General features: G+C 42.8%; 1 pseudogene and 1 gene segment (V, D, J or C); one reads left to right on the top strand and one right to left on the bottom strand.

The window, feature by feature from the left end:
* LOC103692723 (Ig gamma-2B chain C region-like) overlaps positions 1-27,553 on the top strand; it is a 160,847-nt gene that overhangs the window by 57,458 nt on the left and 75,836 nt on the right.
* Dld-ps1 (dihydrolipoyl dehydrogenase, pseudogene 1) lies at positions 5,335-6,847 on the bottom strand (annotated as a pseudogene).

Genomic DNA, 27,553 nt, shown 5'->3' with positions numbered 1-27,553 from the left:
GGACCCTGTGAGATTAGCCTGGTTCTTTATATGGTATATAGTTCACGATATGCCTCAGCCACAGGCTGTGGGGTCTGGCCAGGGTTCAAGGTGTAAGTTACCCTCCAAGAAAGAACAAGGTCTTACACTGCCAGACCCAGAGCATGCAAGTGTACCTGGCCTTGCCAGAGATCCTCCCTCTCTGGATACTAAGTTTGGCCCAAGGGGCCCTCTCCATACTCTTCCCCACAACCAGCAACTGTTCTGTGATGGGACTGGAAATAACTATAGAAAATATCCCAAAAAAATCAGCATAGGGAATGCCTCCCACCTCAACACAAACCCCACCTTCGTCTGTCTGTCCTTCCCTCTACCACAACTCACCTATCTTGACCAAGGAGGTCTTGTGTGCATTACATAGGCAAGCTGTGACACTGACAGAGTCTTAGTCATACATGAAGTCCATTCATCTCGGCCAGACCTCCAGAGATAGGGATAGGGATGACTTCTCTGAAGGACACTACCTCCCATATGACATCCGTTCAGACCTAAGCTCCAAGACACTGAGACCTGTGACTCTAGCTGCTCCCAAGGAAGTGGCTACTCAGATACCCACATAGAACTATTAGAACCAGCCTGCTAAGCATCACTCAAACCTCATGGTACCTCCAAGCATACATTCACCCATTGATACCTCACCTAGGCAACCTGTATAGCCACCAAGTCCATCTTAGTGTCCGGATATACTTAAACACTATCTAAATGTCCACATTTGGACCAGTGCAGATGAAAGATCTCTCATGGACACCTAACCATTTACCCCTAACACACACAAGTACCCCTAAACCCAGTTTGACCCTCTATCCCTATTTCCCTATTTTCATCCCTTAAAGTTAACACTCTCCCATAGCTGTATAACCAGGCTCACTTCCCAATGTGGACCTTCTAGGAAGCCCAGGCATCACCAAACACGGGCTCTACCCTCACTCTGGCCCTCTGAATTCAGTCACCAGGAGACAGGCAGTAGATCAGGCAGGATGCAGAGCTTCTACCTACAGGGGTCTCAAGACTTGACTCAGCCTAGCCAGGCTCAGAACTGAAGGTGGGGACACACAGAATGACCTACTGTACAGGCCAGACCACCATCATGTCCAGGGTGTCTGGTGAGCTCAGGGACAAAACTGCAGCACTTTGGGGAGCTGGAGTTTCTGATCTAGAGAGAACAGAAAAGAAAGATGGCCCCAGGGAGGGTCTGCTGGACCAGTCAGGCTGCAGCTTTCTCCTGGGTCTACACACAGCCTCCTGTCACACAGGGAATGGCCCTAGCCCCACTTTGTTGGGGCAAGGACTGACTGCCCTCTCTGTGCAGAGCTGGAACTGAATGAAACCTGTGCTGAGGCCCAAGACGGGGAGCTGGACGGGCTCTGGACAACCATCACCATCTTCATCAGCCTCTTCCTGCTCAGTGTGTGCTACAGCGCCTCTGTCACACTCTTCAAGGTCAGCCCCATTTCCCCCACCATCCCCACAATATCTACACTATACCCAAGCCATCCCCATAGTGACCCATGATGTCCCTACCTGTCCCATACCGTCTCAAGCTCTCTCTCATCATCATATGATATCTTCCACAAAGTCATATGCTGTACTCATGCCACTCCCTCCTTGTCCCTCTGTTCTATATTGTAACCACATTGTCCATGTTGTCTCTAATTTGTCTTGATGCTCCCCCAAGTTGTCACCCACCCTATCCTTACACTGTCTCCAATACTCGCTGCACACTGTTCCTGTGGCTGATCCCCACTCTACACCTGGTCCTCACCAGATCCCTATGCTGTCCCTACAATGTCCCCCTTGCTATAGCTATAAGCCATCCCAAAACTCCACTCACAGCACGCCCTGTGATCTCACTGTTTTATCCTCACTCTAGATGTATGACACCCTAAGATTGGGGACTGCCCTGTCTTGGTGTACAAGACGGAGGAGAGTGAGGTCAGGCACATAACATCTCACTTTTGCACCTCGCAGGTGAAGTGGATCTTCTCCTCGGTGGTGCAGGTGAAGCAGACGATGGTCCCTGACTACAGAAACATGATTGGGCAAGGTGCCTAGCTTGTCTCTACAGAAGGCGCCAGAGCTTGCTAGCCCTCTAGGACCAAGCCCATGCTGCTGAACAACCAGACACACAGGTTATACTGCCTTCTCATCTCAGCATTCTTTGATCTTATGGCTCTCACTCTGCTATCAACATCCCTTCCACATTGGAAGGAGCATGTGGAGAGCAGGCTTTACCACAGACGGTAGCCAACAGGACCCAAGTACTACTACCACAGCCAGAACAATGGATAGGCCAAAATTGCTGTGTTTCTTCTACATGGTGTCTAGCTCTCAGCCAGGCACTCTCCCAGGAGGGGTTGCATCACCTGCATGCATTTAGAAGCAGATGAGCCTTAGAGCCAATCCTGTCTACACAGTCCTCTGAAAAAACATGCTTCTCTGGGAGAGGAGGACTTTCCATATATCTCTGAGACTGAGAAGGCCCCAAAGGGACCTCTCTGGGAAAGACTACCAAAGGTGATTCTAACGGCCTTCACCCGACCAGTGCCTTGCCATGTTTTTCTCTGACACCTAAGTGAACTCTCACTTCTTGGACTGTAAGATGGGGCTCCTTGTGAAGATGCCTCTTCCTGCCATCCATGCGATGTGATGAATTCCCAGATATAAAATCCCATCGGAGACACTGCTGACTCCACAGCTTGAAGACCCTGTTACCTCACCAGATGATCTAGAGAGATACTCAGCTTCATAGTCTCTGTTGGGCCCTAGCAGGTGCAGGAGCCCCTGAGCAGTGGCTGAGCAACACAGAAAAGTCTGTAGGAGAAGAGCATGATGAACACACCCTGATCAGTCCAGAAGGTGGTCCAGGAGCAACATGGGGGAAAAGAGAGGATGCTTTGAAAGCCAGGCAGGAGTGGGCTTTTCCTGCAGCCCGGCATCCAGATTGGGCCACTGACAGCAGAGAACACCAATTAGAGTAAACATCCAAGGAGAGAGCCCAGGCCTGGGGCACTGAGGCTGACTGACCGCTGGCATTGGAGAGGCGCCGTGACTGTTTCTCCATTTCATATCAAGGCAAATGCCAGGCCAGAGTTCCCCAACAAAGTCAAAGGAGAAACTCTGGAAGGAAAGCGGGGGGTGGGGGGCTTGGGGGGAGTTCTTGGCGCTTAGGGGACTCCAAGAGATATTCACTGACCTGAAGCTTAGCTTTGCCAGCTTTTTCTTTAAATTTTCTGGAGTCCAGTCATGTCTTTAAGGTCCCTGTTCATCTTTTTAAAATAATAATAAAACATCCTTCAACATTGTACAACTCGCTCTGTTCTTCCTGTGTGGACCAGCCCCCACTCTCCTTATACAAAAATCACACACACACACACACACACACACACACACACACACACAAATATATACATGCACATGTACACAAACACACTCACACATGCATACATACACATGTACACACACACTCACACATGCATACATACACACACACACACACACACACACACACACCACACACAAAACATGCTAACATTCCCAAAGCACAAACCACTCAGCTCAAGTCCCCTCCAACTATCCCATAATCAAGTGGGGATGATCTATGGTTGGGAGTCATTCTGAATTTGCAGGCCATGGTGGCCATGAGGGAGGGATAGTCAGGAAGCAAAAGATAGGAACCACCCATATGAGAGGAACAGATGCTGTAGCTTGAGTGAGGGTTATAGCCTGATAACTTGCAGTAGAGAAGACAGTCTGGTGGAAATGGCCTCCACTTGCGCTGGTACAGGGTAACAGACTTTCTGAGGCAGATCGGGGGGCTGGGGAAAGAAAGATGGAGCTCAGTAGTGTCAGGGTGGTCTGTTCTCACTGCATTCCCAAGGCGTAGTTTTGTAGCTGGAACATCCTAAGATGCAGGTCTACATAGGCCCTGGCAGAGGAGTGTGGTGGAGACTCAGGGACTGGACTAGCCACAAAATCTGGTGCAGTTGCAGCAGCAGTGTGGACCTGGCTAGCAATGCAACTGCAGCTTCTGCTGTTGTGGGAGAAGCGTTCTACCTGGGACTGAGAAGCATCTGATTCCTGTAAGTGGCATTTCTGCTTTGGGAGCCACACAATGACAGGCAATAAAGTGTGCCATTTGACTCATAACCAGTACCTACTGCACAGTGAGCTGCAGAGAATCTGGGCTTGGGTCCAGACCTGCTGAGAAGCTGAGCTAAAGCCAGATGCTTGGAACATAGTTATAGTTACTATGAGGAGCAGTGGAACCTGGAGTACAAGGGAATGTCTCTGTCCTAGGCCTTCAAGAGCTAACCGTGTCTCTATATATCTCAGGACCAAAATATGACCAAACCAGCCTCGCTCTAAAGTATGCAAGACAGGTGAATAAGCGCTTTGAGTTGATAACATTTAAGCCTCGAGATACTGGCAAGGCAGGCAACTTCCCTGAGACCCCACAGTAAAAGCAGGCATCTCCCTTCTGCTTCTTGGGGACGTTTGGACCTCTCTGGCAGACTGAGAAAAGTACAGTCAGGTTAAAAACTGTTCACTCCACGGCTAAGAAAGCTGAGCTGCAAGAGACCCATCGTGTTTCATCTCTCCAGGGCACCTGGGCTAGGCTCCTCTGTAGTTTTATGCCATTCAACTTCTTTTTTTTATTTAAGACATGTTTATTTTGGTATCTTCATTCCCTGGTATAATCATAAGTCTCCACTTAATAGTTCTGTAGACAGAATCTTCATTTAGACTTACAGACCTATAACCTTAATGTTTAAACACGTAGTTCTACCTCTAAACTGCCAGGAATTTGGAAGTTAAATAAAATGAGAGACAATCACCTTTATTTATGTAAGTTGTTTGTACATATTTGAATCTTGTTCTAGTCACTGACTCGTTTCCAATATGAAAACCAAATTTAAAGTAACTTGGCCAGTTCTCCTCAAGTTGTTCACATGTATTCTCCAACTCCTTCCTTGTCAACAGACTCACCTCCACAAAATTAGAGGTAAAATCTATGAGTGCTAGTTCAGTGATGTTGAATCTCATAGACAGTATGAAAACAGGTCAAAAACTTCCCAGGATGCTAGTATATGTCGCTTTCTCTTTGCATTAATGCACTGGAACAAAATTCTTGCTACATAGGTATACAAGTTTATTCCATTCTGTTCGAACCCTACTAAATACCTTCCAGAAGTTTCATAATTTCATCCTACAAATTCTTGGGACTGGGAGATTAATCCTGTTCAAAAATGTAATGTTGACAAAAGCTTCCAGATTTTAATAAAAGCAATCCTCTAATTAAAAGTTGATTGGTTTGCCAAAAGATGCAGCCAAGTTTGCTTCTCTAAGGTTGGATGTGCATGGCAGACTGTAGCTATATCTTCACAGGAAGTTCCGTATTCCAATGCAGGGCAGCCTCAGTCACCATTTCTCCAGCACCTGGTCCTAGAATATGTCCCAGTACTCTCTCTGTTGATTTATATCCAAGAATCTTCACCATGCCTTCTGTGTCAGCATTTGTTTTAGCTCTGCTGTTGGCAGCAAATGGGAATTTTCCAACTTTGAACTCGACACCCTCTTCTTTCAACTGTTCTTCTGATTTGCCAACCCAAGCAGCCTCAGGATGTGTGTAGATCACTGACGGCACACAATTATAATCAATGTGGACAACACCGCCTGCCATTCCTTCAACACAGATGATGCCTTCATCTTCTGCTTCGTGAGCCAACGTTGGACCAGCAACCACATCTCCAATAGCAAAGATATTTGGAATTTTAGTTTGAAATCTGGTATTGACTGGAATTCTACCTTTGGGATCTAGTTCAATTCCAAGCTCTTCTAGTCCCAAATTCTGAGTAAAGGGCCATCGACCAATGCAAACCAAGAATACATCACACATAATGACCTCAGCTTTCCCACCAGAAGCAGCTTCGACAGACACATCAATCTTTCCATCTGACTTCTTGGTGGAACCAGTAACTTTTGTATATTGTTTAAACTTAAATCCTTGATTTTGAAGAATATGTTGAAAATTTTTAGATATCTCCATGCTAATTTCTATTCCACCCACATGACCCAAAAATTCAACCGCTGTCACATCTGCACCAAGTCTTTGCCAAACTGAACCCAATTCCACACCGATTACTCCTGCACCAATAAAAACCAACTTCTCTGGAACTTTTTTTAAAGATAAAGCTCCTGTAAAAGACACTATGGTGCTTTCATCAATCATGATTCCAAGAAAAGGAGTAACTTCTGAGCCCGTAGCTATAAGGATGTTTTTGGTGCCAATAACCTGAGTGCTGCTATCCGCTGTTGTAGCTATAACCTGATTCTTGCCAGTTATCTTTCCAAATCCATTGACATGAACAACCTTATTTTGTTGGAATAAGTGGGCAATTCCCCCCTGTTAATGCTTTTACTGCAGAACGCTTCTGCTCCATCATCTTCTCTAAATTCAAGCGAACTTCTGGTATTTCACTTCCCCTAGATGCAAAATCTTTTCCATGGGCCAAATGGTAATAACGAGAATTATTTAATAAAGACTTTGAAGGAATACAACCAACATTCAAGCATGTTCCTCTAAGTGTTTCATTCTTCTCAATGCAGACTGTCTTAAAGCCTAACTGGGCAGCTTCAATGGCAGCAACATATCCTCCAGGACCAGAACCTATCACTGTTACATCGGCATCAATTGGTTGATCTGAATAAGTTCTTAAAGGAACTGAAGAAGCCCCTTGAGGCCATGAGGTAGCCGATTGAAATGGCCTTTCTTGGCCAAGGAGCAGTACACGCCACTTCAGCTCTGCATCTTCCCTGGTTCCGGTCCCTACACCAGGGCCTTCCGCCATTCAACTTCTAATACCAGTTTCCATAGGCTGCTTGAAAAGCAGAACTCCATTCTCTGCCAACTGTGGAAGCCAAGAATTTGGGATATGGCATCTGAGGTTAGATTTCTCCATGTTGCAGAAAGAGTCAGTCCTGTGCCCCACCTAGCTGTGCAGTCATAGCATTCAGCCATCCCTTGTCTTGTAGAAGCAATACACTATCCACTGACTAATTGTTACAGTCTCCTCCCTGTGTGTGCATCTGTGTACAAACTGCCCCTCTCCAAGGACCTCCTCCTACTGTGTTTGATACCCTAGACTGATCCAGTGTCCAACTCGGTATCCAAATGTACACATATATCAGTGTCCTGAGCTTAGGACTTTAAAACTTACTACTGTAACCAAATACATGACAGGAAACAAAAAGTGACTTATTTTGGCTCACATTTTAAGAGACATCGGTCTGTCACTGTGAAGACAATGCAGATATGGGAAGCTCTGTGGTGGTATGTGCCAGTGTCTTGTTACTTGCTACAGACAGGAATCTGAGAGATAAGGGTATAACCAGGGCCAAGGAGTAACACTATTCCTGTCCACATGGCTGTATATTTGCCAAGCTTTGGACACACAGGCAAGGAGTGTCTATTGTAGCAAGTAGATCTTGCTCTTCAGCCATCAATAGCCACTTCCATGAACACTGGCTCCTGTACTCAGGGTAGGCCTGGATCCTGGATATTGGCCCCTGTTCCAGGAACAAGCCAGTTTCCTCAACATTCTTTCTCATGACAAGGCTATATCTTGGCTCATAACCTACAAGTGGAATTTAGAAAGTGTCCAGGGACAGATGTAGTTCCAAATTTACACCCTAAGTGATTCCCTCTACTAGGTCCTCTCTCTACCATTCACTACCCCCCATAACGCCATCATATTCTCAATCTGTCAGACCACAGGTTGACCAACTGATTAGTTCAGAGCTCTCAAATCTAATTACCTCTGAGAAGACCCCCTCCTAAGAAATGCCACCACTTAATCCAATCAAGGTGACAAGCAAATGAACCATTATATCAGAGAAGGAAGAATCTTGCATGGGGTCACAACATCAGCTCCTGCCTCAGGTTCCATCCTGCTGCCTTGTCCCAGGAATATCAAACTTAACACTCACAGTTCCTACCTGTCTTAATTCAGGTTTTTCACATTTTGATGAAATGCCAGAACCAAAAAGCAACTCGGGGAAGAAAGAGTTTATTTGGCTCACACTTCCACATTGCTGATAACCACTGAAGGAAGTCAGGACAGGAACTCACACAGGGCAGGATCCTGGAGACAGGAGATGATGCAGAGGCCATGGAGGGGTCTTGCTTACTGGCTTGCTTCACATTGCTTGGTCAGCCTGCTTTCTTACAGAAGCCAGGACGACCAGCCCAGGAATGTCACCACCCATCTCAGGCTGGGTCCTCTCCCAGTGATCACTGATTGAATAATGCCTTACAGCTGATCTCATGGAGGCATTTCCTCAAGTAAGGCTCCTTTCTCTCTGATGATTCTAGCTTGTGACACACAAAAATGAGCCAGTGCACACTCCAATAGAGTGGCCAGTTCTTTAAAAGACTTCAGTCCCTCCCCAGTCTCTGAGTCTATATCTGTCTACATAACTGTCTTAGTTAGGGTTCTACTGCAGTGAACAGACACCATGGCCAATGCAAGTTTTATAAAGGACAACATTTAATTGGGGCTGGCTTACAGGTTCAGAAGTTCAGTCCCTTATCATCAAACCAGGAGCATGGCAGCATCCAGGCAGGCATAGTACAATTAGAGCTGAGAGTTCTATATCTTCATCTGAAGGCAGCTAGCAGAATACTAACTTCCAGGCAACTAGGATGAGGGTCTTAAGCCCATACCCACAATGCCATGCCTACTCCAATAGGGCCATACTTCCTAATAGTGCCACTCCCACTCCCTTCGACAAGCATATACAAACTATCACAATAACCAGCCTTCTGCAACTGGAGCTGTAGCTACAAGATTTCTATGTATCATCCATCTGTCATCTAGGTCTAAAATCTGTGGTCCCTCTGCTGTCTGCCTGCATATCATTTCTATCTTTACCATCCTCTATGTCTATCTACTGTTTATATCTATCCTCTATCTATCATGCATCTATCATCTGCCACTTGTTCTACTTCTTGGAAGGACCTTGGGCACTCATCTCTGACACTCTGAAAAACCCTGAACTTGATGTTTAGCCACAGTGGCTAGACATAGTTGCTTCAAGCAGAATGCTATCTTATTTGGTATTGGTTTTGGGGTTTTTTTGGGGGGGAGTAAATTCTTGTATATCCCAGGTTGGCCTCTGACTTTTTATTATGTAGTCAAAGATCACTTTGAATTTCTGATCCATCTGCCTTCACGTATGCAGTACTGGAAATACAGGCTTATATTCACTACACCTAGTTTATATGATGACAGGGCTCAAACATGGAGCATTCTACTGGTAGGCATGTACTGGACCAATCAAGATACAGCCCAGGACCACTACTTTGATGAAATCTTGTTGTGGGATAGCCAACAGAGAATGTTGCTTGGACATAGATTTAAGACAATAGAAAGTTGACAAGTCCCTGAACCCAAATCCCGTGGTGGAGAGAGATGGACCCTCAGAACTGTGGACACTCCTGAGAACCCAAAAGAAACATAGTTTCTGCCCACATTCCGGATGAAAGAGGAAATCACCTAATGCCATCTCTGACCCCTGGGCACTGGGATTTAGGAGCAGTCAAGGGAAGGACCCTTCAGTGTTCTGTCTGTGTCAAGAATTGAAAGCCAGTTGTCAAAAACACCTACACACCTATGAGCAGAGTTCTCTGTTCCCAGATATGGCTGAAAGAAAACAGGCCTACAGGAGGGCCAAGCTACTTTCAAAGTCAGCAAGACAAGCCAACACCAGAGACAACCTGATGGTGAGAGGCAAGCAAGGAACCTAAGCAACAGAAACCAAGACGACATGGCATCAGCAAAGCCCTGTTCTCCCACCAAAGCAAATACTGGATATCCAAAACACCAGAAAAGCAAGATTTGGGTTTAAAATCACATTTTATGATAATGATGAAGGACATTAAGAAGGACATAGATAATTGACTTGAAGAAATACAAGACAACACAAGTAAACAAATAGAAGCCCTTAAAGAGGAAACACAAAAATCCCTTAAAGAATTACAGAAAAACACAACCAAACAGGTAAAGGAAATGGAAAAAACATTCAGGATATAAAAATGGAAATAGAAACAATAAAGGAAGCACAAAGGGAGACAACCCTGAAGATAGAAAACCTAGGGAAAAGATCAGAAGTCACATATGCAAGAATCACCAACCGAATACAAGAGACAGAAGAGAGAATCACACGGGCAGAAGATACCATAGAAAACATTGACACAACTGTCAAACATAATGTAAAATGCACAAAGCTACTGGTCCAAAACATACAGGAAATCCAGGACACAATGAGAATATCAAATCTAAGGATAATAGGTATAGAAGAGAGTGAAGACTCCCAACTTAAAGGACAAGGAACTATCTTCAACAAATTTATAGAAGAAAATTTCCCTAATCCAAAGAAAGAGAAGCCCATAAACATAAAAGAAGCCTACAGAACTCCAAATAGATTGGACCAGAATAGAAACTCCTCCTATCACATAATAGTCAGAACATCAAATACAAAAAAACAAAGAAAGAATTTTAAAAGCAGTAAGGGAAAAAGGTCAAGTAACATATAAAGGCAGACCTATCAGAATCACACCAGACTTCTCACAAGAGACTATGAAAGCCAGAAGATCCTGGACAGATGTCATACAGACACTAAGAGAACACAAATGCCAGCCCAGGTTACTGTATCCAGCAAAACTCTCAATTAACACAGATGGAGAAACCAAGATATTCCATGACAAAACCAAATTTACACAATATCTTTCTACAAATCCAGCACTACAAAGGATAATAAATGGTAAAGCCCAACATAAGGAGGCAAGCTACACCCGAGAAAAAGCAAGAAACTAATCGTCTTGGCAACAAAACAAAGAGAAGAAAAGCACACAAACATAATCTCACATCCAAATATGAATATAACAGGAAGCAATAATCACTATTCCTTAATACCTCTCAACATCAATGGTCTCAACTCCCCAATAAAAAGACATTGATTAACAAACTGGATACGCAATGAAGACCCTGCATTCTGCTGTCTACAGGAAACACACCTCAGACAGACACTACCTCAGAGTAAAAGGCTGGAAAACAACTTTCCAAGCAAATGGTCAGGAGAAGCAAGCTGGAGTAGCCATTCTAATATCAAATAAAATCGATTTTCAATTAAAAGTCATCAAAAAAGATAAAAAAAGGACACTTCATATTCATCAAAGGAAAAATCCACCAAGATGAACTCTCAATCCTAAATAGCTATGCTCCAAATACAAGGACAGCTACACACATAAAAGAAACCTTACGAAAGCTCAAAGCACACATTGCACCTCACACAATAATAGTAGGAGATTTCAACACCCCACTCTCATCAATGGACAGATCATGGAAACAGAAATTAAACAGACACATAGACAGACTAAGAGAAGTCATGAACCAAATGGACTTAACAGATATTTATAGAACATTCTACCCTAAAACAAAAGGATATACATTCTTCTCACCACCTCACTGTACTTTCTCCAAAATTGACCATATAATTGGTCATAAAACAGGCCTCAACAGATACAGAAAGATAGAAATAACCCCATGCATCCTATCAGACCACCACGGGCTAAAGCTGGTCTTCAATAACAATAAGGGAAGAACGCCCACATATACATGGAAGTTGAACAATGCTGTACTCAATGATAACTTGGTCAAGGAAGAAATAAAGAAAGAAATTAAAGACTTCTTAGAATTTAATGAAAATGAAGGTAAAACATACCCAAACTTATGGGACATGATGAAAGCCGTGCTAAGAGGAAAACTCATAGCTCTGAGTGCCTGGAGAAAGAAACAGGAGAGAGCATATATAAGCAGCTTGACAGCACACCTAAAAGCTCTAGAACAAAAAGAAGCAAATACACCCAGGAGGAGTAGAAGGCAAGAAATAAACTCAGAGCTGAAATCAACCAAGTAGAAACAAAAAGGACAATACAAAGAATCACCAGAAGCAAAAGCTGGTTCTTTGAGAAAAGCAACAAGATAGATAAACCCTTAGCCAGACAAACCAGAGGACACAGAGAGTGTGTCCAAATTAACAAAATCAGAAATGAAAAGGGAAACATAACTACAGAATCAGAGGAAATTCAAAAAATCATCAGATCCTACTACAAAAGCCTATATTCAACAAAACTTGAAAATCTTCAGGAAATGACAATTTCCTAGACAGATACCAGGTACCAAAGTTAAATCAGGAACAGATAAACCATTTAAACAACCCCATAACTCCTAAAGAAAGAGAAGCAGTCATTAAAAGTCTCCCAACCATCTCATAAAACTGCAAAGCTTCTGTAAGGCAAAGGATACTGTGGTTAGGACAAAATGGCAACCAACAGATTGGGAAAAGATCTTTAGCAATCCTACAACAGATAGAGGCCTTATATCCAAAATATACAAAGAACTCAAGAAGTTAGACTTCAGGGAGACAAATAACCCTATTAAAAAATGGGGTTCAGAGCTAAACAAAGAATTCACAGCTGAGGAATGCTGAATGGCTGAGAAACACCTAAAGAAATGTTCAACATCTTTAGTCATAAGGGAAATGCAAATCAAAACAACCCTGAGATTTCACCTCACACCAGTGAGAATGGCTAAGATCAAAAACTCAGGGGACAACAGATGCTGGCGAGGATGTGGAGGAAGAGGAACACTCCTCCATTGTTGGTGGGACTGCAAACTGGTACAACCATTCTGGAAATCAGTCTGGAGAATCCTCAGAAAATTGGACATTGAACTGCCTGAGGATCCAGCTATACCTCTCTTGGGCATATACCCAAAAGATGCCCCAACATATAAAAAAGACACGTGCTCCACTATGTTCATTGCAGCCTTATTTATAATAGCCAGAAGCTGGAAAGAACCCAGATGCCCTTCAACAGAGGAATGGATACAGAAAATGTGGTACATCTACACAATGGAATATTACACAGCTATCAAAAACAACGACTTTATGAAATTCGTAGGCAAATGGTTGGAACTGGAAAACATCATCCTGAGTGAGCTAACCCAATCACAGAAAGACATACATGGTATGCACTCATTGATAAGAGGCTATTAGCCCAAATGCTTGAATTACCCTAGATCCCTAGAACAAACGAAACTCAAGACGGATGATCAAAATGTGAATGCTTCACTCCTTCTTTAAAAGGGGAACAAGAATCCCCTTGGCAGGGAAGAGAGAGGCAAAGATTAAAACAGAGACTGAAGGAACACCCATTCAGAGTCTGCCCCACATGTGGCCCATACATATACAGCCACCCAATTAGACAAGATGGATGAAGCAAAGAAGTGCAGACCGACAGGAGCCGGATGTAGATCGCTCCTGAGAGACACAGCCAGAATAGAGCAAATACAGAGGCGAATGCCAGCAGCAAACCACTGAACTGAGAATAGGACCCCCGTTGAAGGAATCAGAGAAAGAACTGGAAGAGCTTGAAGGGGCTCGAGTCTCCATATGTACAACAATGCCAAGCAACCAGAGCATCCAGGGACTAAGCTCCTACCCAAAGGCTATACATGGACTGACCCTGGACTCTGACCCCATAGGTAGCAATGAATATCCTAGTAAGAGCACCAGTGGAAGGGGAAGCCCTGGGTCCTGCTAAGACTGAACCCCCAGTGAACTAGACTGGTGGGGGGAGGGCGGCAATGGGGGGAGGGTTGGGAGGGGAACACCCATAAGGAAGGGGAGGGGGGAGGGGGATGTTTGCCCGGTTACCGGGAAAGGGAATAACACTTGAAATGTATATAAGAAATACTCAAGTTAATAAAAAATATATAAAAAAAGAAATACTCAAGTTAATAAAAAAAAAAGGAACAGAGCCTCAATATATTGGTGAGGGTGAGGATACCAAATTTTTGTTAATAATTTGAAGGTACTTTGAAAACAATCCTGTCTTGGAAATTTTATTAAAACTTTTGAGTCAAGGGATAGAGGGATAGCTTAACTCACAATATATTTTTCATGTAATTGAGGGAGGATCTGAGTTGGATCCTTCAGAATCTAGTCTAATGTCTGGGCATTTGGTTTTATATTCATAAACCCATTAAGAGAAGGAAGTGAGGTAGAAGCAGATCTCAGGGGACTCAGTGGAATGTTAGTTTATTATTTTTAGTGAAACTCCAGGCCCATGAGTAAACCTGTTTCAAAGATAGAAAGCACTTGAGGAGTGACATTCAAAGTTGTCCTTTGGCTCCCACATGCAAACGTATACACACTATTCTGCACCTCCAAACTTTGACTTGAAACCTCCATCACATACAAAAGTATGGGCCATGCCTCTGCTCCTTCCTCTGCCTTTCTGATGAGTGTAACATAGCATGGTGATTTGATGATCATTTTTCATATTAAGCATTTATGAGACATGAATGAAGACTTCACAGCTACTGTCTAATGATAAGATAGTACATCATATTTTTATTGTAAAAGGTCTCCCTAAATTTCTGATTTGAAAATTCAACACACAGGATAAAACTACATCCACACACCTCCGGACCCTGAAGGAAACAGACCGGATAAACAGTTCTCTGCACCCAAATCCCGTGGGAGGGAGAGCTAAACCTTCAGAGAGGCAGACAAGCCTGGGAAACCAGAAGAGACTGCTCCCTGCACACACATCTCGGACGCCAGAGGAAAAAGCCAAAGACCATCTGGAACCCTGGTGCACTGAAGCTCCCGGAAGGGGCTGCACAGGTCTTCCTGGTTGCTGCCGCTGCAGAGAGCCCCTGGGCAGCACCCCACGAGCGAACCTGAGCCTCGGGACCACAGGTAAGACCAAATTTTCTGCTGCAAGAAAGCTGCCTGGTGAGCTTGGGACACACGGAAGCAGAATTTCTCTAGGACCGGGCACGTTCTGTGTTTACCGGAAGTCCCACACCAGCAGATCCCGGCCTGCAGCAGCTCTCTGCTCCCAGACCCGGTGAGAGAGAGACCCAACCGCCTGGTCAGGTGGGCACTCCTGAGGTTGCAGAGGGGAAGAGACCACCAACACTGCTCACCCCTGCCCACATCCCTGGCCCAAGAGGAAACTGTATAAGGCCTCTGGGCTCCCGTGGGGGAGGGCCCAGGAGCAGCAGGACCCCTGCCAGAGACACCGCCGGACCCTGAAGGAAACAGACCGGATAAACAGTTCTCTGCACCCAAATCCCGTGGGAGGGAGAGCTAAACCTTCAGAGAGGCAGACAAGCCTGGGAAACCAGAAGACTGCTCCCTGCACACACATCTCGGACGCCAGAGGAAAAAGCCAAAGACCATCTGGAACCCTGGTGCACTGAAGCTCCGGGAAGGGGCGGCACAGGTCTTCCTGGTTGCTGCCGCTGCAGAGAGCCCCTGGGCAGCACCCCACGAGCGAACCTGAGCCTCGGGACCACAGGTAAGACCAAATTTTCTGCTGCAAGAAAGCTGCCTGGTGAACTCAAGACACAGGCCCACAGGAACAGCTGAAGACCTGTAGAGAGGAAAAACTACACGCCCGAAAGCAGAACACTCTGTCCCCATAACTGACTGAAAGAGAGGAAAACAGGTCTACAGCACTCCTGACACACAGGCTTATAGGACAGTCTAGCCACTGTCAGAAATAGCAGAACAAAGTAACACTAGAGATAATCTGATGGCGAGAGGCAAGCGCAGGAACCCAAGCAACAGAAACCAAGACTACATGCCATCATCGGAGCCCAATTCTCCCACCAAAACAAACATGGAATATCCAAACACACCAGAAAAGCAAGATCTAGTTTCAAAATCATATTTGATCATGATGCTGGAGGACTTCAAGAAAGACATGAACACACTTAGGGAAACACAGGAAAACATTAATAAACAAGTAGAAGCCTACAGAGAGGAATCGCAAAAATCCCTGAAAGAATTCCAGGAAAACACAATCAAACAGTTGAAGGAATTAAAAATGGAAATAGAAGCAATCAAGAAAGAACACATGGAAACAACCCTGGATATAGAAAACCAAAAGAAGAGACAAGGAGCTGTAGATACAAGCTTCACCAACAGAATACAAGAGATGGAAGAGAGAATCTCAGGAGCAGAAGATTCCATAGAAATCATTGACTCAACTGTCAAAGATAATGTAAAGCGGAAAAAGCTACTGGTCCAAAACATACAGGAAATCCAGGACTCAATGAGAAGATCAAACCTAAGGATAATAGGTATAGAAGAGAGTGAAGACTCCCAGCTCAAAGGACCAGTAAATATCTTCAACAAAATCATAGAAGAAAACTTCCCTAACCTAAAAAAAGAGATACCCATAGACATACAAGAAGCCTACAGAACTCCAAATAGATTGGACCAGAAAAGAAACACCTCCCGTCACATAATTGTCAAAACACCAAACGCACAAAATAAAGAAAGAATATTAAAAGCAGTAAGGAAAAAAGGTCAAGTAACATATAAAGGGAGACCTATCAGAATCACACCAGACTTCTCGCCAGAAACTATGAAGGCCAGAAGATCCTGGACTGATGTTATACAGACCCTAAGAGAACACAAATGCCAGCCCAGGTTACTGTATCCAGCAAAACTCTCAATTAACATTGATGGAGAAACCAAGATATTCCATGACAAAACCAAATTTACACAATATCTTTCTACAAATCCAGCACTACAAAGGATAATAAATGGTAAATCCCAACATAAGGAGGCAAGCTATACCCTAGAAGAAGCAAGAAACTAATCGTCTTGGCAACAAAACAAAGAGAATGAAAGCACACAAACATAACCTCACATCCAAATATGAATATAACGGGAAGCAATAATCACTATTCCTTAATATCTCTCAATATCAATGGCCTCAACTCCCCAATAAAAAGACATAGATTAACAAACTGGATACGCAACGAGGACCCTGCATTCTGCTGCCTACAGGAAACACACCTCAGAGACAAAGACAGACACTACCTCAGAGTGAAAGGCTGGAAAACAACTTTCCAAGCAAATGGTCAGAAGAAGCAAGCTGGAGTAGCCATTCTAATATCAAATAAAATCAATTTTCAATTAAAAGTCATCAAAAGAGATAAGGAAGGACACTTCATATTCATCAAAGGAAAAATCAACCAAGATGAACTCTCAATCCTAAATATCTATGCCCCAAATACAAGGGCACCTACATACGTAAAAGAAACCTTACTAAAGCTCAAAACACACATTGCACCTCACACAATAATAGTGGGAGATTTCAACACCCCACTCTCATCAATGGACAGATCATGGAAACAGAAATTAAACAGTGATGTCGACAGACTAAGAGAAGTCATGAGCCAAATGGACTTAACGGATATTTATAGAACATTCTATCCTAAAGCAAAAGGATATACCTTCTTCTCAGCTCCTCATGGTACTTTCTCCAAAATTGACCATATAATTGGTCAAAAAACGGGCCTCAACAGGTACAGAAAGATAGAAATAATCCCATGCGTGCTATCGGACCACCACGGCCTAAAACTGGTCTTCAATAACAATAAGGGAAGAATGCCCACATATACGTGGAAATTGAACAATGCTCTACTCAATGATAACCTGGTCAAGGAAGAAATAAAGAAAGAAATTAAAAACTTTTTAGAATTTAATGAAAATGAAGATACAACATACTCAAACTTATGGGACACAATGAAAGCTGTGCTAAGAGGAAAACTCATAGCGCTGAGTGCCTGCAGAAAGAAACAGGAAAGAGCATATGTCAGCAGCTTGACAGCACACCTAAAAGCTCTAGAACAAAAAGAAGCAAATACACCCAGGAGGAGTAGAAGGCAGGAAATAATCAAACTCAGAGCTGAAATCAACCAAGTAGAAACAAAAAGGACCATAGAAAGCATCAACAGAACCAAAAATTGGTTCTTTGAGAAAATCAACAAGATAGATAAACCCTTAGCCAGACTAACGAGAGGACACAGAGAGTGTGTCCAAATTAACAAAATCAGAAATGAAAAGGGAGACATAACTACAGATTCGGAGGAAATTCAAAAAATCATCAGATCTTACTATAAAAACCTATATTCAACAAAATTTGAAAATCTTCAGGAAATGGACAATTTCCTAGACAGATACCAGGTATCGAAGTTAAATCAGGAACAGATAAACCAGTTAAACAACCCCATAACTCCTAAGGAAATAGAAGCAGTCATTAAAGGTCTCCCAACCAAAAAGAGCCCAGGTCCAGACGGGTTTAGTGCAGAATTCTATCAAACCTTCATAGAAGACCTCATACCAATATTATCCAAACTATTCCACAAAATTGAAACAGATGGAGCCCTACCGAATTCCTTCTACGAAGCCACAATTACTCTTATACCTAAACCACACAAAGACACAACAAAGAAAGAGAACTTCAGACGTATTTCCCTTATGAATATCGACGCAAAAATACTCAATAAAATTCTGGCAAACCGAATTCAAGAGCACATCAAAACAATCATCCACCATGATCAAGTAGGCTTCATCCCAGGCATGCAGGGATGGTTTAATATACGGAAAACCATCAACGTGATCCATTATATAAACAAACTGAAAGAACAGAACCACATGATCATTTCATTAGATGCTGAGAAAGCATTTGACAAAATTCAACACCCCTTCATGATAAAAGTCCTGGAAAGAATAGGAATTCAAGGCCCATACCTAAACATAGTAAAAGCCATATACAGCAAACCAGTTGCTAACATTAAACTAAATGGAGAGAAACTTGAAGCAATCCCACTAAAATCAGGGACTAGACAAGGCTGCCCACTCTCTCCCTACTTATTCAATATAGTTCTTGAAGTTCTAGCCAGAGCAATCAGACAACAAAAGGAGATCAAAGGGATACAGATCGGAAAAGAAGAGGTCAAAATATCACTATTTGCAGATGACATGATAGTATATTTAAGTGATCCCAAAAGTTCCACCAGAGAACTACTAAAGCTGATGAACAACTTCAGCAAAGTGGCTGGGTATAAAATTAACTCAAATAAATCAGTTGCCTTCCTCTATACAAAAGAGAAACAAGCCGAGAAAGAAATTAGGGAAACGACACCCTTCATAATAGACCCAAATAATATAAAGTACCTCGGTGTGACTTTAACCAAGCAAGTAAAAGATCTGTACAATAAGAACTTCAAGACACTGAGGAAAGAAATTGAAGAAGACCTCAGAAGATGGAAAGATCTCCCATGCTCATGGATTGGCAGGATTAATATAGTAAAAATGGCCATTTTACCAAAAGCAATCTACAGATTCAATGCAATCCCCATCAAAATACCAATCCAATTCTTCAAAGAGTTAGACAGAACAATTTGCAAATTCATCTGGAATAACAAAAAACCCAGGATAGCTAAAGCTATCCTCAACAATAAAAGGACTTCAGGGGGAATCACTATCCCTGAACTCAAGCAGTATTACAGAGCAATAGTGATAAAAACTGCATGGTATTGGTACAGAGACAGACAGATAGACCAATGGAATAGAATTGAAGACCCAGAAATGAACCCACACACCTATGGTCACTTGATTTTTGACAAAGGAGCCAAAACCATCCAATGGAAAAAAGATAGCATTTTCAGCAAATGGTGCTGGTTCAACTGGAGGGCAACATGTAGAAGAATGCAGATCGATCCATGCTTATCACCCTGTACAAAGCTTAAGTCCAAGTGGATCAAGGACCTCCACATCAAACCAGACACACTCAAACTAATAGAAGAAAAACTAGGGAAGCATCTGGAACACATGGGCACTGGAAAAAATTTCTTGAACAAAACACCCATGGCTTATGCTCTAAGATCAAGAATCGACAAATGGGATCTCATAAAACTGCAAAGCTTCTGTAAGGCAAAGGACACTGTGGTTAGGACCAAACGGCAACCAACAGATTGGGAAAAGATCTTTACCAATCCTACAACAGATAGAGGCCTTATATCCAAAATATACAAAGAACTCAAGAAGTTAGACCGCAGGGAAACAAATACCCCTATTAAAAAATGGGGTTCAGAGCTAAACAAAGAATTCACAGCTGAGGAATGCTGAATGGCTGAGAAACACCTAAAGAAATGTTCAACATCTTTAGTCATAAGGGAAATGCAAATCAAAACAACCCTGAGATTTCACCTCACACCAGTGCGATTGGCTAAGATCAAAAACTCAGGTGACAGCAGATGCTGGCGAGGATGTGGAGAAAGAGGAACACTCCTCCATTGTTGGTGGGATTGCAGACTGGTAAAACCATTCTGGAAATCAGTCTGGAGAATCCTCAGAAAATTGGACATTGAACTGCCTGAGGATCCAGCTATACCTCTCTTGGGCATATACCCAAAAGATGCCTCAACATATAAAAGAGACACGTGCTCCACTATGTTCATCGCAGCCTTATTTATAATAGCCAGAAAATGGAAAGAACCCAGATGCCCTTCAACAGAGGAATGGATACAGAAAATGTGGTACATCTACACAATGGAATATTACTCAGCTATCAAAAAAACGAGTTTATGAAATTCGTAGGCAAATGGTTGGAACTGGAAAATATCATCCTGAGTGAGCTAACCCAATCACAGAAAGACATACATGGTATGCACTCATTGATAAGAGGCTATTAGCCCAAATCCTTGAATTACCCTAGATCCCTAGAACAAACGAAACTCAAGACGGATGATCAAAATGTGAATGCTTCACTCCTTCTTTAAATGAGGAAAAAGAATACCCTTGGCAGGGAAGGGAGAGGCAAAGATTAAAACAGAGACTGAAGGAACACCCATTCAGAGCCTGCCCCACATGTGGCCCATACATATACAGCCACCCAATTAGACAAGATGGATGAAGCAAAGAAGTGCAGACCGACAGGAGCCGGATGTAGATCGCTCCTGAGAGACACAGCCAGAATACAGCAAATACAGAGGCGAATGCCAGCAGCAAACCACTGAACTGAGAATAGGTCCCCTATTGAAGGAATCAGAGAAAGAACTGGAAGAGTTTGAAGGGGCTCGAGTCTCCATATGTACAACAATGCCAAGCAACCAGAGCTTCCAGGGACTAAGCCACTACCTAAAGACTATACATGGACTGACCCTGGACTCTGACCCCATAGGTAGCAATGAATATCCTAGTAAGAGCACCAGTGGAAGGGGAAGCCGTGGGTCCTGCTAAGACTGAACCCCCAGTGAACTAGTCTATGGGGGGAGGGCCGCAATGGGGGGAGGGTTGGGAGGGGAACACCCCTAAGGAAGGGGAGTGGGGAGGGGGATGTTTGCCCGGAAACCGGGAAAGGGAATAACACTCGAAATGTATATAAGAAATACTCAAGTTAATAAAAAAAAAAATAAATTAAATAAATTAAAAAAAAAAACTACATCCACGTCCAAGGACAGTCAGATGACAAATGCCTCTTAAAAGTGGTTCATAGGCAAAGTATGAGTTCTTTTTCTCTCCTCCAAATAAAATCTCCCTCTCTTGACGTCTGTATTATTTTTTTTCTTTTAAGAGCACAAAAGGAAGGCTTTCATAAGATGTCAGGTATGAATGACATGATCTGTGAAACCTCAATGATTAGAACAGTGGGACAACCCAGGATTGTTCTCTATGAATAACCCAGATTGATATTTTATAAAAGCAATGCAAGCATCCTCAATTTGGCCTTCCTTCTTATTTAGTTCCTTCAAGTGTTTGGGGTATATCATGCCTATTCTCATCATTTTGGATAATGTCAACGTATCAGTGAGTATATGCTGTGCATGTCCTTTGGAACCTGGATTGCATCGCCCAGGCTGATGTTTTCTAGTTCCATGCATTCTGATGTCCTTGTGTTTGATGGTTGAGTGTGTCCCACTGTGTGGGTGTGCCACATTTTCTGTGTCCATTCTGCAGTTGACATCTGGATTGCTTCCAGTTTCTTGCTATTGCAAATAAATAAGCTATGAACTTAAAAAAAAGTCTCCCAACCAAAAAGAGCCCAGGTCCAGACGGGTTTAGTGCAGAATTCTATCAGACCTTCATAGAAGACCTCATACCAATACTATCCAAACTATTCCACAAAATTGAAACAAATGGAGCACTACCGAATTCCTTCTATGAAGCCACAATTACTCTTATACCTAAACCACACAAAGACCCAACAAAGAAAGAGAACTTCAGACCAATTTCCCTTATGAATATCGATGCAAAAATGCTCAATAAAATTGTTGTCCTTTATAAGAAAAGAAGACAACAGTAAGCCTTTATTAGACAGCCAGCAACTACATTGTGTGTTCGGGATTCCAGTGTAGCGCTGAACCTTTCTCAGGGTGATATTTTAAGTTCCAAAACTATGTTGAGGGTTGCCAAATTTTAGTTAACAAGAACAGCTAGCCAGAAGCAGAACTACAGGAGCCAAAAAGGAAAGGTTAATACATTTAGAAACCTTCCTAGAACAAGTTTTACTGCTGTGAACAGACACCATGACCAAGGCAACTCTCATAAGAACAACATCTAATTGGGGCTGTCTTACAGGTTCAGAGGTTCAGTCCATGATCATCAAGGCAGTAGCATGGCAGCACCCAGGCAGGCATGGTGCAGGAAGAGCTGAGAGTTCACCATCTTGTTCTGAAGGCAAACAGGAGAAGATTGACTTCCAGACTGCTAGGATGAGGGTCTACTCCAACAAGGCCACACCTATAACTCCTAGGGCTACACATCCTAGGGCCAAGCATACACAAACCACCACATTCCATTTCCTGACCCTCAGAGGCTGGTTCAAACACATGAGGCTATGAGGGCCATATCTAGTCATAGCATAATAAAAAAAACTACATTTATTCCAACCTCCAAAGTCCCCATGATCTATAGCAGTCTCAACAATGTTAAAAGTCCAAAGTTCAGAGTCTCTTCTGAGATTCATCCAATCACATAACTGTAATCCCCAAATTAAGACAGGAAAGCAGCTGGGCAAACTCTTAACTCCACATCTCCTTCAGATCTCCAACTCCTTTTTTATGTTTGTTAACTGTGACAAATTTCTTTTTCTTGACCTGGTTCTACTACCTGTCAACAGCTTTCCTTAGCACATATCCCAAGGAGCTCTGGCATCTTTGGGTCTCCAAGTCAACTTCATCTTCATAGCTTCTTGTTCCAGTGTCCAGGATCCAGACATAATCTTCCAAGCTCCTCCAAGGGGCTTGGCTCACTTCTCCAGCTCTTCTCTCTGTAGCATTCTAGGCTCTGGTTGACTCCACTCCACTTCTGCCGCTGTGCTTGGTGCTCATCCCATGGGGTGGCATCTCCCATACACTGGGTTCTTTTCCTGCAATTAGGCTTCACCAATAGCCTCTCATAGGCTCTCTCTTTTTTTTTTTTATTAATTTGGGTATTTCTTATGTACATTTTGAGTGTTATTCCATTTCCCGGATTCCAGGCCAACATCCCCCTAACCCCTCCCCCTCCCCTTCGTTATGGGTGTTCCCCTCGCCATCCTCCCCCCATTGCCGCCCTCCCCCCAACAATCACGTTCACTGGGGGGTTCAGTCTTAGCAGGACCCAGGGCTTCCCCTTCCACTGGTGCTCTTACTAGGATATTCATTGCTACCTATGAGGTCAGAGTCCAGGGTCAGTCCATGTATAGTCTTTAGGTAGTGGCTTAGTCCCTGGAAGCTCTGGTTGCTTGTCATTGTTGTTCATATGGGGTCTCAAGCCCCTTCAAGCTCTTCCAGTTCTTTCTCTGATTCCTTCAACAGGGGTCCCGTTCTCAGTTCAGTGGTTTGCTGCTGGCATTCGCCTCTGTATTTGCAGTATTCTGCCTGTGTCTCTCAGGAGAGATCTACATCCGGCTCCTGTCTGCCTGCACTTCTTTGCTTCATCCATCTTGTCTAATTGGATGGCTGTATATGTATGGGCCACATGTGGGGCAGGCTCTGAATGGGTGTTCCTTCTGTCTCTGTTCTAATCTTTGCCTCTCTATACCCTGCCAAGGGTATTCTTGTTCCCCTTTTAAAGAAGGAGTGAAGCATTCACATTTTGATCATCTGTCTTGAGTTTCATGTGTTCTAGGCATCTAGGGTAATTCAAGGATTTGGGCTAATAGCCACTTATCAATGAGTGCATACCATGTGTGTTTTTCTGTGATTGTGTTACCTCACTCAGGATGATATTTTCCAGATCCATCCATTTGCCTATGAATTTCATAAAGGCATTGTTTTTAATAGCTGAGTAATATTCCATTGTGTAGATGTACCACATTTTCTGTATCCATTCCTCTGTTGAAGGGCATCTGGGTTCTTTCCAGCTTCTGGCTATTATAAATAAGGCTGCTATAAACATAGCGGAGCACATGTCTTTTTTATATGTTGGGGCATCTTTTGGGTATATGCCCAAGAGAGGTATAGCTGGATCCTCAGGCAGTTCAATGTCCAATTTTCGGAGGAACCTCCAGACTGGTTTCCAGAATGGTTTTACCAGTCTGCAATCCCACCAACAATGGAGGAGTGTTCCTCTTTCTCCGCATCCTCGTCGACATTTGCTGTCACCTGAGTTTTTGATCTTAGCCATTCTCACTGGTGTGAGGTGAAATCTCAGGGTTGTTTTGATTTGCATTTCCCTTATGACTAGAGATGTTGCATTTCTTTAGGTGTTTCTCAGCCATTCAGCATTCCTCAGCTGTGAATTCTTTGTTTAGCTCTGAACTCCATTTTTTAGTAGGGTTATTTGTCTCCCTGAAGTCTAACTTCTTGAGTTCTTTGTATATTTTGGATATAAGGCCTCTATCTGTTGTAGCATTGGTAAAGATCTTTTCCCAATCTGTTGGTTTCCATTTTGTCCTAACCACAGTGACCTTTGCCTTACAGAAGCTTTGCAGTTTTATGAGATCCCATTTGTCGATTCTTGATCTTAGAGCATAAGCCATTGGTGTTTTGTTCAGGAAATTTTTTCCAGTGTCATAGGCTCTCTTAATGGTGCCAAACATCAACTTCTTTGCATGAACCCTTCATTCCTCAGCTGTGAACTGTAACTGAGGCCTTCATCAATGGCCTTCCCTGGCCTCTCACAGTACCAAGCCTCAGCTACTCTCCATACTTTCAAAATCAGTACTACCTGGGTGACTCTTACACATTACCAGGTCTAGCTGCAGCATGAGGTACAACCTTGGCTCTCTCTGGAACACAGCTTCTTTGCTCTCAAAAAACACTTCCCAGAAGATTTCACCTCAGTGATGCTGGTCCCTTCTTAATTACCACTAATTTCTTAGCTCCAGCTAATTAGAATCAACTGTCCTAGTAGTCACTTCTCTTCTTGACTCTAAAGCCAGAGCCACATGACTGCTGAGTTCTGCATTTGCTGGGACTGAAACATGATCCTCCCCACCCCCTTATTTGAGTGTATCTGGTTTGATGTGGAGGTCCTTGATCCACTTGGACTTAAGCTTTGTACAGGGTGATAAGCATGTATCAATCTGCATTCTTCTACATGCTGACCTCCAGTTGAACTAGCACCATTTGCTGAAAATGCTCTTTTTTCCATTGGATGGTTTTGGCTCCTTTGTCAAAAATCAAGTGCCCAAAGGTGTGTGGGTTCATATCTGGGTCTTCAATTCTATTCCACTGGTCTGTCTGTCTGTCTCTGTACCAATACCATGCAGTTTTTATCACTATTGCTCTGTAATACTGCTTGAGTTCAGGGATAGTGATTCCCCCTGAAGTCCTTTTATTGTTGAGGATAGTTTTAGCTATCCTGGGATTTTTGTTATTCCAGATGAATTTACAAACTGTTCTGTCTAACTCTCTGAAGAATTGGATTGGGATTTTGATGGGGATTGCCTTGAATCTATAGATGGCTTTTGGTAAAATGGCCATTTTTATTAGATTAATCCTGCCAATCCAGGAGCATGGGAGATCTTTCCATCTTCTGAGATCTTCTTCAATTTCTTAATTCAGAGGCTGGAAGTTCTTATCATACAGATCTTTCACTTGCCTGGTTAAAGTCATGCTGAGGTATTTTATATTACTTGGGACTATTATGCAGGGTGTCGTTTCCCTAATTTCTTTCTCAGCTTCTTTCTCTTTTGTGTAGAGGAAGGCTACTGATTTATTTGAGTTAATTTTATACCCAGCCACTTTGCTGAATGTGTTTATGAGGTTTAGTAGGTCTCTGGTGGAACTTTTGGGATCACTTAAATATACTATCATATTATCTGCAAATAGTGATATTTTGACTTCTTCCTTTCCAATCTGTATCTCCTTGATCTCCCTTTGTTGTCTGATTGCTCTGGCTAGAACTTCAAGAACTATATTGAATAAGTAGGGAAAGAATGAGCAGCCTTGTCTAGTCCCTAATTTTAGTGGGATTGCTTCAAGTTTCTCTCCATTTAGTTCAATATGAGCTACTGATTTGCTGTATATGGCTTTTACTATGTTTAGGTATGGGCCTTGAATTCCTATTTTTTCCAGGACTTTTATCATGAAGGGGTGTTGAATTTTGTCAAATGCTTTCTCACCATAATGAAATGATCATGTGGTTTTTATCTTTCAGTTTATTTATATAGTGGATTACGTTGCTGGATATCCATAAATTAAACCATCCCTACATCCCTGGGATGAAGCCGACTTGATCATGAAGGATGATTGTTTTGATGTGCTCTTGGATTCCATTTGCAAGAATTTCATTGAGAATTTTTGCACAGATATTCATAAGGGAAATTGGTCTGAAGTTCTCTTTCTTTGTTGGGCCCTTGTGTGCTTAGGTGTAAGAGTAATTGTGGCTTCATAGAAGGAATTCGGTAGTGCTCCATCTGTTTCAATTTTGTGGAATGGTTTAGATAATATTGGTATGAGGTCTTCTATGAAGGTCTGATAGAATTCTGCACTAAACCCATCTGGATCTGGGCTTTTTTTGGTTTGCAGACCTTTAATGACTGCTTCTATTTCGTTAGGAGTTATGGGGTTGTTTAAATGTTTTATGTGTTTCTGATTTAACTTCGGTACCTGGTATCTGTCTAGGAAATTGTCATTTCCTGCAGATTTTCAAGTTTTGTTGAATATAGGCTTTTGTAGTAAAATCTGATGATTTTTTGAATTTCCTCTGATGCTGTAGTTATGTCTCCCTTTTCATTTCTGATTTTGTTAATTTGGACACACTCTCTGTGTCCTCTGCTTTGTCTGGCTAAGGGTTTATCTATCTTGTGATTTTCTCAAAGAACCAGCTTTTGGTTCTGTTGATTCTTTGTATAGACCTTTTTGTTTCTACTTGGTTGATTTCAGCTCTGAGTTTGATTATTTCCTGCCTTCTACTCCTCCTGGGTATGTTTGCTTCTTTTTGTTCTAGAGCTTTTAGGTGTGCTGTCAAGCTGCTGATATATGCTCTCTCCTGTTTCTTTCTGCAGGCACTCAGAGCTATGAGTTTTCCTCTTAGCACAGCTTTCACTGTGTCCGATAAGTTTGGGTATGTTTTACCTTCATTTTCATTAAATTCTAAGAAGTCTTTAATTTCTTTCTTTATTTATTCCTTGACCAGGTTATCATTGAGT

Source organism: Rattus norvegicus, chromosome 6 (assembly GCF_036323735.1).
Source record: "Rattus norvegicus strain BN/NHsdMcwi chromosome 6, GRCr8, whole genome shotgun sequence".
NCBI lineage: Eukaryota > Metazoa > Chordata > Mammalia > Rodentia > Muridae > Rattus > Rattus norvegicus.
Note: the sequence above shows the minus strand (reverse complement) of the source record. Positions and strands in the feature narration are given on the sequence as shown.